The sequence below is a fragment of the Colias croceus genome, chromosome 13 (genome assembly GCF_905220415.1).
Source record: "Colias croceus chromosome 13, ilColCroc2.1".
NCBI lineage: Eukaryota > Metazoa > Arthropoda > Insecta > Lepidoptera > Pieridae > Colias > Colias croceus.
In genome coordinates, this window is record NC_059549.1 from 6,368,770 (window position 1) to 6,384,759 (window position 15,990).

The 15,990-nt window shown below is 30.6% G+C and overlaps 1 protein-coding gene across 4 annotated transcripts in view; it reads left to right on the top strand.

The window, feature by feature from the left end:
- Positions 1-15,990, top strand: part of LOC123696980 (monocarboxylate transporter 10-like) — a 97,290-nt gene that overhangs the window by 52,472 nt on the left and 28,828 nt on the right. The window contains exon 1 of one of the 4 annotated variants that reach the window (XM_045643386.1): positions 10,766-10,941. The exons of 2 other annotated variants lie outside the window; for them this stretch is intronic. The gene's annotated coding sequence lies outside the window, so the exon portion shown is untranslated. Of the gene's footprint in view, positions 1-10,765; positions 10,942-15,990 lie in introns of those variants that run through there. One more of the 4 variants, XM_045643387.1, reaches the window with a different exon arrangement.

Here is a 15,990-nt window from a genome sequence, read left to right on the forward strand (position 1 = left end):
TGTTCTGGGTTAATGGAAAAGTAGTGTATGCCTTCAGCAATATCACTAAATCAGTTCAAAGATAAGGGTAATCTAAGTGCTTGTTGTATTCGCAACTATTAACAGACACTATGTCAAAGAGGTCGTAACCTCTACACACAGTTCTTATACATCTTTTAGTCGCGATATATTTATTAAATCAATTACTTATTATTATTTTTAACTGTATAGATTGCTTAATGAGTTATACCAACTTGAAGGTAAATTTTATTAAGTCCTTCACATAAATAAATGTTAACAAAACAAAAACCTTCCACACTTATTCCCCTTCAGTTGATTTAAACAATCTCTGAGGCACGAATAATTCACGTTCACTTTATTTTTTGATCGCAATCATTTTTGACACGCTTCACACCTTAACGCCTTACATTGTTGACACGTCTTATTGTGTACGATTGACGACATATAATATATCAAATTAATGCCCTTAACCAGGGTAATGCCGTCATAAAATACTACTTAAGGCAATAACAAACAATTTATGACGACCCGATAGTACGTAGTGCGTGAATACTCCAAGGACTGAAGTTTGTCAATTGAGGATAGATAACAGCAATAAATTTAATACACTAGTCATATGTGTGTTTTGTATCTTAGCCTGGTGACCTGTTTTGAACAGTTCTTTTCTTTGGGAAATTTATTTTCACAAGCTTTAGCTTTAGCTCTCTTCAAACAAATACTTTAAGGTAGCTAAGATCTTATACGTATCCTATTATTCAATTGTTATATTACGTTAGTGTAATATCTGTATCTAACTCATACAAGCAGTTACACTACTGTGTCATTTTCTCCTAACAAACAGTTTTTATTGCAATGTGTGATCCGAGTCAGGATAAGATCAAGTGTGCTCATAAAGACATTCTTATATAAAATTTATTTTATACATAAACAAAAGCATGTTTTTGATGAATTGAAAATAAGAACATCAACAGATTTAATAAATCTGCTCAAATATTTAGAACAGCATTTGAACGAGGCAAAACAAATTCCTACCTACTTATACATAAATAATGTATCCGTTCTGTCAATTGCATTCTTATTCTGGCACGCTTATTCCACAATAAGATTAATTTGTTCGACCATATTCGTCGACGATTCACCAAGTGAGTTATCGAAACGGTGCAAGTAACATTCTTTATATAGAATGTATGAGTGTATCTTCTCTGAGGTCCCCTAAAATATGGACTCACTATGTTACATTGTTTGTAAACATAGCAATGTTGATAATGATAATGTATTATCCCAGTTACGACGTACATTGCCTCTATAATTTCCTTTGTCAATGCTGATTGCTTAATCTAAAAAGTAATGTACGGTGTATAGTATAACTTTGTCCTCATGACATAGTAACGGCAATATTTCTTTTTCATGGAATTGCAACCAAAGTTATAACGCAGAGTAAGAATATGAATCGACCCGTAGATAACGCTTTTCGAGTAGGTATCGGTATATGGAGAACAAGGAAACTCAAATAAATATTGGGTTCAACGTACTAATAAATCATAACAGATAATGCTGCAGTTAATTTATATTCGAATCAATTATGAACTCTGACCTGAATACGGGGTGGCTTAATAACAATATTTTCCAATTAAATTGAAAATTAACTATGAGAAAGCTAAGCCTCATAATGTGTTTAATAAAGATTCATAATACTTATAATAATTTCTGGTACTTAATACTATGTTAAGCGTTTAGAAATTTTAATTGAAATTAAAGTTGTTTTAAATCGTGTTTGAGTTCGAAGTTTTTTAAGACAAGCACGATATTTCCATCTCATTCTTGTATAACAACATCATTATATTTTGTACATAGTTTACCAAATGAATTCATACAAAAATATTTTAACATGCAAATGGAAACACCACACAATCACAATTTACATAATAAAAATTTACACACAAAAAAATAACTATAATGGAGCTCTATATTTTAATGTTAAAAGTCAAGACAATAGCAAAGCTGGTGTCTGGCAATGTGATGTGTCTAATCGATACTAAATTTGTAATACACATACATAATATGAATCTGAATAAATAAATCTTGGAAATTTGGAAATAATATACCTATTACAGGTATTCAACTTCAAACTGCAATTCAACAGCAAATCGAACCATATATAAACATAGTCACCACTTCGTTTATTTAATTAGTATAATATACCGAAATAATGTTTCAATTCGGACCAGTAGTTACGAAGTAACTATTCTCTAATCTGTGCCAGTAGTTTCTGAGATTAGCGCAGTCAAACAAAGAAACAAACTCTTCAGCTTTATAATATTATCAGTATTAGTATAGGTTTAATTAAATAAAAAGCTTATAAATTTGCCCTCTTAATTCCACTGCCAGAGAACGCTTGCAACTAATGCTTCCTATTCTATTAAAAATTGCGTCCGGGAACACTACGACGTTCTGTTGGTTTGTACTGATATTAATCGCAGTCATTCTTAGTACTTCAAACAGTTTTCAGAATTCAGAGAGACAATTTTAAAACTGTTATTTTTCAGTTTGCAAGGAGGTTGTTTTTAATGTGTATTTTATCATACTGGTCTAAGATCCGAACATAAGGCGAATTTCAACGGCGTGATAATAGAATGAGACCAATTTTATAATAAATTTAGTCTATTAAAAAATTTATTAAAAATGGGTTGACTGGGAAAATCCTGGACAGGACATTTTTAATGAATTAAAAAAAACATTTTTTTTAATTAATTGCAGTAGGTATCAAGATAATAAAAAAAATATATAATAGACTTAATATGAAACCTACAGAATGTGCAGTCATAGTCGTTTTCTAATATTTACCGGGACAGACGGCTAGGTTGGCAGGTTTAAACAGGTATGTCGGTACCAGTTATTTTCACTTGATAGGATGATGAAAAAAAAATTATGTCAGCACTGTTTTATTACAAAATTGTTTTATTATCTCGAAACTGCAATTAATAAAAAATTAAAATAAATGTTTTTTTTTTAATTCATTAAAAATGTCCTGTCCAGGATTTTCCAAGTCAACCCATTTTTAATACATTTTTTAATAGACTAATTTAATTATAAAATTGGTCTCATTCTATTATCACGCCGTTGAATTTCGCCTTATGTTCGGATCTTAGACCAACAGCTTTGAAGTAGTTTATCTCACATACTAAATTTATTTATGAAGGATACCTACACTTAAAAATATAGAAAAAATAATACCTAATGTTCTGTCTAACGCAATTTGCGATTTAAAGTCTAGTCACCATGTTTGAAATCTCGTCAACGCATTTCGAAATTCCTCGAAAATTTAATTTTTTTCATACAGACATAAGTGCCTTCATCAAATTTTATAACACTATATAGACTAAACAAGTTGGCAAGCTCACAGGACATAAATCTATACATTTAAAATGGTATAAAATAAATGTAAAAATGATTTGCCCTTAAACTTAGGTATTCATTTAAATGTAAACTTTTATGTGTCGAGGTTATATTATTATTTAATCACAACAAGTCATAAACTATTAATATTGACCTATCACCTAGTAGCTTTCTGCCCGCGGCTCCGTTCACGTAGCTAAAAGATTCCCATAGTAATTTAGATATATTTCACAAAGGTAAATAGTTAGAATAGACAGGGCCTCCTAACACTATCTCCAGACACAAAAATCATACCATCGTTGTGACGTGAATTGAACGACATTCACAAATAAACACAATTTTTCATTCATAATATAAATAAGGATGTCATAAACAAATACGCTTTCAAAAGTAGAAATTTATCTAATAACATGTAGACTATTAGAAACACATGCTTATTGAATATCTAAAAATACGCGTAAATATTATTCCATGATCTAATTATATAAAACATTTATGTGCAAAACATATACGCGTAAACGAAACACGTTTGAGTTCAAAGTAACATTGAAATATTGTAGAGCTAAAATATTATACTCGGGCTCCGTTGAGAAAAATAAAATTACTTACAACTTATTCACGAAATCTACGTGAGAAATATTTAAATTGAAACTTGGCGTAGTTCAATTAAAGTTAATTGTTGAACTCTTGGATTTAATTACTCTTTCAGCTGAAACTGTTTCGACATTCAATTGTAACATTGTATTTCATGGGTATTTATAATATTTGCATAAGTTTTTGGTATTCTAAAGCAGAAACTATTTATATCATACTAGGTTTCCACCCGCGGCTTCGCCTGCGCAGTCAAAGAAAAAATACGCATAGTGCCCGTTCCCGTGGGATGTCCGGGATTGCGTCATTTTCCCGGGATAAGAAGTAGCCTATGTCCTTTCTCGTGTATCAAAATATCTCCATACCAAATTGCATGAAAATTGGTTCAGTAGTTTAGGCGTGATTGAGTAACAGACAGACAGACAGAGTTACTTAAGAAAATTTCTGTAAGAAAAAAGGTGTTCAAAACAAGACATCATTATGATTTATGAACCGGGAAAACCAAATGTATCACATAAAACGGATGTCCGATGTGATATGCATTAGAAGTGTTATTCTATTAATATAGGTAGCTGATATTGTTAAAGTTGTCTATAATAATCTATATTTCTATTATTATCTAGGTATTTATTTATTTGAAAATTAAGGAACCGAAAGTAAGTAAATGATTCAAAATTAATAAATAAACTTCCCCGCAAAACTAATGCCCCTATTTCAACCGAAAAGTAATTTGGATAACCTTTTCTAATACATTTATACCCACAATAAATAGTGATCACAGACAAACTTTTAATATCTTATTGAAGTCAACTAAAGTTACAGTTATAGACAACTATTAAGCGTTTCGAAGTCAGTAAAATAAAATTTAAGTGAACTTTCGCGTATTTTCTAGAAGTACTACGTAAGGTATTCCGAATGGCTAACACATGCTGCATATTATACGCGTAGGACGAATATAACTTTATTATTGTGAATCATTCTTGAAACGTAAATAACTATTCGCTATTATTGAAATAGTTTCCATATTCCATATCATGTTCAGGTTTCTTCAGAAAGCTCATAAACAAATCTTGTATTAAATTATAGGTACTACATTTGGTACTGTATACAGGGTGTTCCACTATCGGTATACTAAGCGCGAAGGGACTTGTAGTTTTGCATACATTGATCACGTAAAAAATACTTAAACAACAAAATTACGTCAAAAATTTTTTGCTAAATTTTTCCTTCGAATCCGTAGGTACTCTACGTATGCAAAACTAAAACCTCCTTTGAGCTTAGTATACCAACAGTGGGACACTCTGTATAAAAAACAAAAAAAGTTTAAACAACATACGGAACCAATAAATACAAATACCCATTTGTTAATTAATCCATATTTTATGTCCAACGACTACAATGGAAAAGAGAATAAATGCTCCTTACAATTTATACTCACCAAGTCATTTCTTAATTCATACAAAGCTTATTCACCGCAGAAGGGAATAACTTATAATTGCCAATAAATAAGCCAACTCACGTAATTTATTTCTCGTAAATAATGCAAAATTGACAGCGACTTTGTTTTCGACGCATAATCTTGAAACGCATCTTCATTTTGTTGACAGGTGTGATTGATAGCGTGTTTCCATCTTGCTCGCGTTGAAAACTAATTTGTAGGGTCAGCAGAGATAACAGATAACTTTAACCGCGGTTAATCTGTAAAATTTTCTTTGCTAATCTAAACGAGTTTTATATACTTAGTTTAGTTGAGCTGTTTAGCATCGTTTTGGTAAGATCTTGTTCAATTTACTTCACAAAAGCTCAAAAAAAGAAATGTTTATATTCGAGCATCATATTTTGATTTAGGTAAATCCTGTAAAACATAGGTATTTGTACTAAGCCATTATTAAATATAACAATAATTAATAGCTCCTTAGATTCAATAGAAGAACATCGAGAAATAGCTAGATTTCTAAATTTTATTTTATAACGCGTTATTTATATTACCTAAGTACATTTGTTTAGTACAATATGCATGGAAGAGTATTTAAATTAAATATGGCAAGAAGAGTTTTTAACACTATTATAATTATTGTAATTCAAATATGCTCATCACATCACAGATGTCAATATATCAAAGCTTTCAAACTCCATACAAAACTGCAACTCATGCAGTTGCGATTCAAGTCTCTATGAGACCGCCAACTTCATGTTTATACATGAGTTAATTAACACATAACATTAACATTGTTCTACAACAATGGCGAGAACAATTTCATTTGTCACTCCACGATGAGCACACTGACTATTCTAACTCACTAATACTCGAAAGAAAACTGTAGGGATTCGTGGAAATCACGATTTGCAGACTGCTGAATGTACGGAATAACCAGAATTAAATAGGGATTTGGTGTGTGGAATTATAACTAAGAATCGAGTCCAATTTCGCTGTCTCCCTATTTGGTTGATAATAAGATTGTGATTGGGGATTTTATAATTATGGTCAGTATTAGTAAAAAAATATCGAGGAAAAATAACAGAAACATTCAATTAAAATTAAAAAAGTGTTGCTCTTAATCGTGAAAAACAGTAGATAGTAAATAAACAAACATTTTCATGAAATATGCATTGTACAACTTTTTCGATAGGTAATATAGGGGAGAATTGCAGGAAAATGTGTACCCTCTTAACCCATGAGTCGTAAATTATAAGGATAAAGTACTTACTTACATTAATATGATTTACAATGCTTACTTTACTATGAATTTAAATTAATTTACATTACTATATATCGCCTTACAAAAATTATCATTTGAAAAACGTTGGAAGCCTTACTTCAAGATTTTATAAAATAATCGTACCTATCATATACAAATTATATAAGTATCATTTTTTTATCAAAAATTAAGCAATACATTTAAAAATTCATTATCATTCCATTTAACAAGCTTACAAACTAAATTAATTTTCCTTTCAATTGTATACGACATCCAATTTTCACTTAAGCGCACTTTATCTCTAAACAAGCTAAAAATAAGAAATTTTTCCGGCGAGCTTTAATTACACAGACCACTTTGTGCTGGAAAATACGTAATGAGAATTCTGTTTCACTGTCTATATTCTTAAGCCTCGAAATTTATTTAAAAATGTGGCTTTTGAGATTAATGAGAGATGGATAATATACTTATCAAGATTGCGCGCAAAATATTTAATCGATTTATATAGCATCTATTGTTGATCAATAGAAATAAAGAAAGAAATAAATCTTTTATTCTTGTACTAACTAAGCTTGAAACTAAAAAGTACAAAAATAGGGATTAAAATAATAATTAAAACTATAATACTAGGTAAGTACTTAAAATAGTAGGTACAGCGCTGTGTCTCTTTTGCAGACGCTGATTTTTAGAGGTTCATGAAGGAGTACATTTCCTATTTTTTTTTTAATTGTAGCAAAATATATGAAACTTATAATATTAATCATATACAATTATAGGTCATCAACAATTGTTTTATTTCATTTGTGGATACAAAATTCGAAGTGTGTTTTTACATTAATAGAAATAGAAACTCCATGAATGAGCTCAATGATAATACTTTTGGCGACACTCCAATATGACCGTTGTAAAGTTACTGTAAAATATTTTCAGAATTCCACATTATTACCTACAAGCGGTTTCCGCTAATGAAAAAGCATTATAATTCAACAACGAAATGAAGATTCGCACATTTTTATCCAACATGTATGGTATTATTCTGAAAAATGTAGTTACCTATATATAAATTATTGATATGTCTTAACAATTTAAAAGTATGGAGAGACTGGCCGCAAGATTCAGTTAAAATTTTCCAAAATAAGTTTAGATTTGGCTTATACCTACTTTCAGGTAAATTGAAAATGAATGTTTATATTGTGATATTTAAAAGCGTCACCTTGAACAAATTTCAACTTTTTAAGTTATATCAAATTCGATGGTGAAGCTCTATTGTTAATTTATTAAATGAAGATAATATACTCAAACATATATATTATAGTTATCTACTTGTTAAAGTTTAAACATACAGTAAATATTTATTAGATAAAATTTTAAATACATTTTCCCAGAATAACTAAATGGTGAATAATTAATTGGACCTTTTAAAATTATATTTCCGTACTCTTAAATTTAATAAGAACGCATCATGTATGAATGAAAATGTCAGAATGCGGTAAGTGCTCTTCATGACGAATATAATGTCCAAACTCCAAATTAAACAAGATTAAAACAAATTTTACTTGATAAAAATTATCTTTATAAATAAGATTTGAAAGGAATCTAATGAAACTGATGAGAGATGTGTGTGTGAGATGCATCTTTGACTTGCCTTGATTTAATTTTTAAAATAGTTTTTAGGTAGTAAATGATAAAATTTACCTAAATTAAGGAGATTTTCTCAAAAAATAGACAATTCATGCTATTTCGGCTCATAATCCTTAACGAATTAATAGAAGCATGAGAAAGAAAGGTGGAAATGATTCGAACGTCAAACCATTATTAGGTATCGATAGATTTTAGTGATTTTAGAATCGGCTACCAAAAGCACCTTAGACCAATTGGTCACATTAATAATTATTAATGTAGGTAGTATGTATATTTGGCTTCACAATGTTATATATTTTCCATATTTTTGTAATTAAATGTAATCCATCAAAACATACACCCTTTCGAATCGGCTGAAATAACTTACAGATATAAATCAAGAATACGGGGACAGCAGCATTTTAATTAAACGACATTTTACACAAATTGCTTAATTATTTTCAATAACAACCGTTTTTCTACTCGTTGTAATAAGGCCAAACGCAGCTGTCACTATCACCCAATATTCAATAACAATGTTTCGAAAGCTCTTTAAACTCTGGTAAATAATATTGTTAACTATATACGCAGCTCATTTATGACTAGCTGCTCCGCGCGGTTTCACCCCCGTGATGATATTTCCTCGATAAATGGGCTATCTAACACCGAAAGAATTTTTCAAACCAGACCAGTAGTTCCCCCGATTAGCGAACAAACAAACAAACTCTTCAGCTTTATAATATTAGTATAGATTACTTTTCGACATTGTTTGAAATTTTGAATGTCTTCAGAATTTTTTTTTCTTTTTGTTTAATATTTAATGAAATATATTATATACCAAATGGTGTCTAATTTAGCTTGGAAATAAAATGTCAATATAACTGGCAAGATTTGGCCCCTAACATAAGAAAGACAAGTGAACACGTGCCAGTTATTATTTCTCGCGGCACAGAGCACCAGGAAAGAAAATCGTTTCATCAAAAAAACTATTTCCATTAAGGACGTTTAAGTGTATTAACTGTGTACACACAAATACATTTTGATCAAAGAATTTCATATACTTACATTCATGTTTGTAAAGCTAAAATATTTATAGTGTCACTCGAGACAGTTGCAAACTGCTCCACGAAATTAATCTTCTCAGATATCGGTCGGCTGTTTGACATCATGTCTCGTACATTTCTACCGACATTTATTTAATTTCAATATAATCTTCTAAAGGGGCTTGGGTTTCACAACTTCATAAAACATCTTTATCTCGAGTTGACGGAAATCACTTCCTAGCTCGGCGGCCAACTTAATTATAACTCAGGCTGATTAATGGTGACTTTCGATATTTCTTCATTCGTTTCACATATTAATTACCATAGGATATATTGTATTAATGTTTTAGATCGTTGCATTTCTAAAGGGTATGTTTATAATAGGCCACAGGTGCTTTAGTCAGAGATAGTTGTTATTGGGTCTGAGTCGTAAACACTATTCCAAATACGTTTTTATTTTCGATCGTAAAGAGAACCTAATTTGAACTCTATCTCATTACATATAGTTAACCGTTTATATTTTACTGATGATAACAAACAACACGATATGATGTTACCATAAAGCCCCTAAATTGCATACTTTTATCTATATAGGTCAAACAATAACGTGATATTTTGATCAAGTAACTTATTAGCTCTATATATTTTATTTATTTATTTAAACTCTTTATTGTGCTGCCAAAATACATAAAGTACAAAAAAAACTTATTCTAAAAGAAAAACAGCACAGAAGGCGGCCTTATCCCTTAAAAGTGGTCTCTTCCAGGCAACCAGATGATATAAGGATAAATAATAAACTAGAAATAGTAGGTAGGTAGGTAGAAAGTATACGCAAACAATGTTATATGAAAGTATGAAAGTATTTTACATAGAATGTTATATGAAGGTATCCTTTATTTTTAAACTTGTTTTCAGGTAAGTTTCAAATACTTACTCATTTAATGTAACCTCCTTACTCCTTCCTTACATTTGAGGAACAAGTATATAAAGTAATTAGCTCGATAACTGGAGGCATTTGATGCAATGTTGCATGAATAATTACACTAATTCATTACCTCTAAGCGAAATAGTTTTAGCAACATAATTACCATGCAGCAATTAACGATAGTTTGAGCAAAACAAAATACGAACCATTCTGCCCTCAAAAGTTATCGGAACTAATAAGAGCCAATATCGAATGTATCGATTACGAAACGGCATTAGTACGTAATTGTATTGGACACGTAGCACAACAGGTAAGTGAAGTAATCCAACTAGTTCAAAGAGCTAAGTGCAGGCTACGAGGTATGTGTTAATGTGAGTACGACATTCGCGGGAGGATAATAGAGTTGAGTCGCGTTTACACCGGTCGTCGAATCTGGAGCAGGCGGCAAGCCAGCGGCGATGCCTCCAACAAAAAATCAGTGTAAGCTCCACACGACGGCGCTACGGTCGCTCGCTAGCTGCGAGACAGTCGCCTACGTTCCGAACGATATCAAACGCCGACGAAAGTTACTCGCAAACTTTATGCAACCCGCGCGAACTTTAACTTCATACACACTTGAATAAATAAGTGTCGCTGTAGAGTGAAGTGCCCTATAAGTAGTTGGTGTGTAAGTTAGCAACATATGGCTTTGGTCCGATCGTTTTTCAAACTGATCACTCGTGCCTCTATGATAGAATCACGATTGAGCACGTGTTATTGCGTCTGGAGGCTCAACATTCACTTATTTTATAAAATTGCATAATAATTTTTTGAGGCATGGCCAAAAGCTCTAGGATCAATCAATGTTGCGTCGGCTGTTCAAACAATTACTATTTTCTAGCTTGCCCTACGTATTAAATATTTTATGGATATCAAGAGAACATAATCAGAAACGGGAATAAATAAAATTATGCTTTTTTATATTTTAAGAAATATCAACAAAAAGTACTAATGTAGAACTAAAATACCATTTGGAAATTATTTTGACACCAAACACTGACCACAACCTTTGTAACGCTATATTTCAAAAAGCTTATGAGAAGAACGAAAATGACACAATTTTTCCACCGCCTTCGATTCTATTAATATCTATCAACAATATTACAATGATTAACATACCTAACAAATTGGAACACGAATATGAATAAAACATTGTTCAATAATTACATAAAAGTTAGCAGCCTAAAAACTATTGGTCCTTTTAAAGTCTTACAAACCATGATGCACTTAAAAAAGCGTTCAACAATCTTGACTTGATTGTGAATGTAGCGCCTATATTTCTTGTATAAATTCTCTCAAACACTGACTTCAGACTTATAAGGCGAACCCATAAATATCTAAAACAAGTTATATATTTCTATGCTAAATTTTATCGTGATACATACAATAACTAGTAACTACTTGTTATTAGCACTTTAATTACCCAATCTGGACCGCTTTATTTCCGTTCGATTATGGAGATTAATGTCTTGAAGTAATTAAGATAGCAGTAATTCCATTCATAGGTATGGATAAATTAAAAAATTCAAATATTTTACCTTCTTTAATACAATATTACATTAATAGATTGTGTACGAATACATTTATTTAGGTCTCCAAAATCATTATTTTACCTTTTTTATCTTGTGTGTTCTATTTCAAATAAAATGTTGTTATCAATAATAAAAATACACCTCCGATCATAAAGATATAATTTAATAGCAGCCGATTTAGATATCAAAAGAAAACAAACAGGGAATAAACCAAAAGGTTTTTCCGATATGAAACTATGTATGTCATGGAAAAAATACATAGGTAACTTCCTTATTCTATTCGCAAAATTACAATTAATGTTAAAAATATTAAAATATTATTGAAAAAGAGTAAATGAATTCAATAAGAAACAGTAACGCCATAATATTTCTCTTAGTTTGCCTAATAACACCCTTAGGGAACGTTACCTAAGTCCGCTATAAAAACTTTCTGTGTGAGATTTTCTCATGACACCAAAATAGCATAAATATTACAAATACATAAAACATTACATGAACTTCTAATTAACTTCTATATAAAAGGACATTAAAAATAATTAACGAATATATATATATATATATATATATAGGTGTATATTTGTACATAAATATTGCTTAAAGTAAACCGGATTATAAGTCATTTTAGCGATCCGTTATTGTCAAAGACGAAGGTAAACAGGACACAAGTTTTGCCTCGCTTAGCATAGTAGCTAGTACAGCGGGTATGTACCAAGTTTTTTCGTCTATCTTTTTGTTGTGGAGATGTTGGTTCACGAACACATCACAGTTAGTTTGTTAACAGTTTTGTAAAGAAAAATAATTTGGTTATGAGGCGCAAAAACATTTAAAGCGATAGGATATAGAGCTTAGTTATTTAAGAGAGCTTTTTGATGATTAATTTATATTAGAGAAAAGTCTCTACGCATTTTTCTCTACGTTTATATCTGCTTATAGGCCGGAAGATACTGACACAAAATTTTGGTTCATTTGTTACAGGATGGATTTTTATTAGGTTTTGCATAATTGTATATAATGTTAGGTATTATTTAAATTTTATATTTATTATTGCGTTGGTATATCTTAACAAAGACTAGCTAAATTACGTATTTAATTATAGCGTTTGTAGTAGCTTTCATCAGGATACCGTAATTTATCTTGTAAGAAGGAAAATCTAATTTTATCTACAGTTAGGAATTCTTGTAGCCGACTGCAATAATAAAAATTCAAGAAAGCATGGACCAAGAAAGCGGAGCTATCCAAGAAATACTTAACTTCGTAAATGTTCTTGGATGTTAGTGGAAAAGTTAACCATATGTACAGAAGTCATGAATAGGCAATGCCAAATATTTCTGATCACGTCTTGTCCTTTGAGCTGTGGCCAAACGGATTCGCACATAACTTTATTTTGATATGACTTTTTCGACTTTGTTCAAGGCTTATACGTTTTACGACATCATTTATTTTACCTTTAGTTAAAATGACGTTCAGAAATTTCCTTCAATGTACCTGTATTGAAGGAATAAGTGATTATTAAAAATTAAAATTATGTCATATTTCACTACAATCGATGATATTTTTTATTAAATTAGTGATAACTAATAGGTTAAATAAAATATAAATATATAATTATAATATGTATTAATATTAAATATTATGCTAATGTGTATATCCAACGCCGTATCTAGCCATTATAATCTTAACTAAACACTGGCTTAGAGATCTTAATTGAAATTATACAGTATAATTCTGTGCTCTACCTCTACATAAGCTCTAGATAAACGTCTTTTGTTTTGAAATAGGTATTAGATTTGGCTTCCGTTACTATGAAATGTGTATATTTAAAAAATGCCTCATTTAATTGTATTCCTAAACCCCTAAGAGCCCGATTGCCACCAATCTCCGAAAGTTCACCTTTTTCAAAACCAAACGAAGTAAGATAAAGTGTCCTGAAAAAAATTGTTTTAGCATGACTCATTAAACTCGCTCCCTAATATAAAATACCTAGTATCCAAGCACGTTTTATTTACAAAAGTACAAATATTGTGCGTATAAATAATTAATTACCAACGCTACGGGATGCCGCGTGGTATGCGCAAGACTACCATACCTGGTGAATGTCTGACACTTGAGTCTTGACGTTATACTTTTTAATATTATCAAGCCATTTACAAACTGGGTTTGAATTAGTGGAATTTCAAAACTGATCTTAAGTGTTCCGTGACGTGGGAAGTTGGAATTGTAGGTATATTGCTGTTGATGTTTTGGTGAAATCGATGAAGATTATTATTAGTGTTAATCAGTGTTACTAGTAGTTGTAATGAATAATTAATGGTATTATTTGCTAAAATCATATTATTATAAAATCTTTTACTAAATTGATTTTAATGAACTTTAAATGAATTGTATTTTTAACCAAGTTACTTACTTCAATTCAATTTCATATTGTAGAAAAAACTAGTATCTTTCTAATAAGTGCTACCTATTTATCTTTGTAATATTTCGTAAAATTTATTCTTATTCTATACCGTGAAGCCGCATTAAATTTGATGAATTCTAACCTTAGTTATTTTTAACAAGCTTTTATTTTATTTCTAAAATATTTCATTGAGAGAGACAACAAAAGCATAATATATAAAGGGAATTAAATAAGTCTCTGCTACCCACGGAGTCTGGTATATCAGATCAATATAGAATTCTGTTTGATGTAATTTTATTTGATATGTAAGTCAAGATAAGGGCGTAAAAGTGATTGACTCGTAAACGATAATATATCTCCAATCTTGGGGGCTGGATTGATAACAATAAATTTAAAAGAAATCTCTTAAATTTTCTTTTTTATAAAATCTGTTGAGATGAAAATCTAGTAGTGTGAATAGTTATGTATACGATAATACGTATATTATTTATTAGGCTTAACTAAATCGAATAAAAAAAAATAGCTCTAGTTAGAGAAATATGAGTTTTCAGCGAATGATTATTGAAAGCATCAACGATGGACAATAATTATAATTGGTCACTTTTAACAAACACTTTTAATCCATTATCCATAAATCAAGTCAAGTTACAGTTGACTATATTTTAATGCTGTAAATGTAGGTAATATAGGTATTAATTTAAGTAAGCCTAATTTCCAATATTCAAGACCGTTCTAACTGTGACCTGTATACTTGACTCTATCCATTTTCAATGTAAATATCAAATCTATTTCATATCACAGTTGTCCGATAAACTTAGAGGAAAATTCAAAATTTTATACCAACTGCATTGGACGTCAAATCCGATCAACTCAACGCAGGGTTAGGAGTCAGGACTAGATCGAGTCTAATGGTCTGCCTGACCTAGATGCATCACGGATGGAACCGTCGGAGGCAATCATCGCATGTGACTAGCGAGCGGATACTCATTTTGTCATATGCAATTGATAAACATTGCTTTTTATGTGAGCCTAGTACATGTTCGGAGTAACGATTCTCATTTAGATGTAAATTTCAAACAGGTCTCTGTTAATCAGGTATATTTATTGAAAACAGGTTCCTTGTTTATCGGATATTGATTTGTTACGTGGTAAACAATAGTTATTAAACTTCAAGTACCAACATGCAAATATATTTTATTAAAATATGCAGAAACAAAATTCCAAACTAAAACTTTCCGTATTCCACCCGTAAGAATATGGATAAATTTTCCAACCAATATGTTTCACTTTATCCATACACGATACATGAATGTCGAGCAATATTTCGATGTTTATATAGATTTATTACATATTCAAGTGTTCCAATTGAATTTATGGTAACTCTAAAGGTGTTGATTAGATTTAACTAGGATTTAGCTCGTCGTAAAGCCACAATTTCCACATTCGCCGACGTTTAATTGGGCACGAACTGAGCTACACTACGATGAATTCACGATTTTGCGGCATCAATTACGAAAACTAACAGATATACGGAGTTTCCAATTTATACTCTATGCAATAGTCCGGTGTAACAAAACTTTTTAAATCTATCGTTTCAATTAAATACCGTCATAGTTTATCATTTAAAAGGAAAACTAGGCACTCGGAAACTACAAAATATTGCGCAGATAAAATCAACGTCCCAAAATTACAAAAAAATATATAAATATGCATTCTTTCAACTTTTTATATACATACATATTTTAATTTA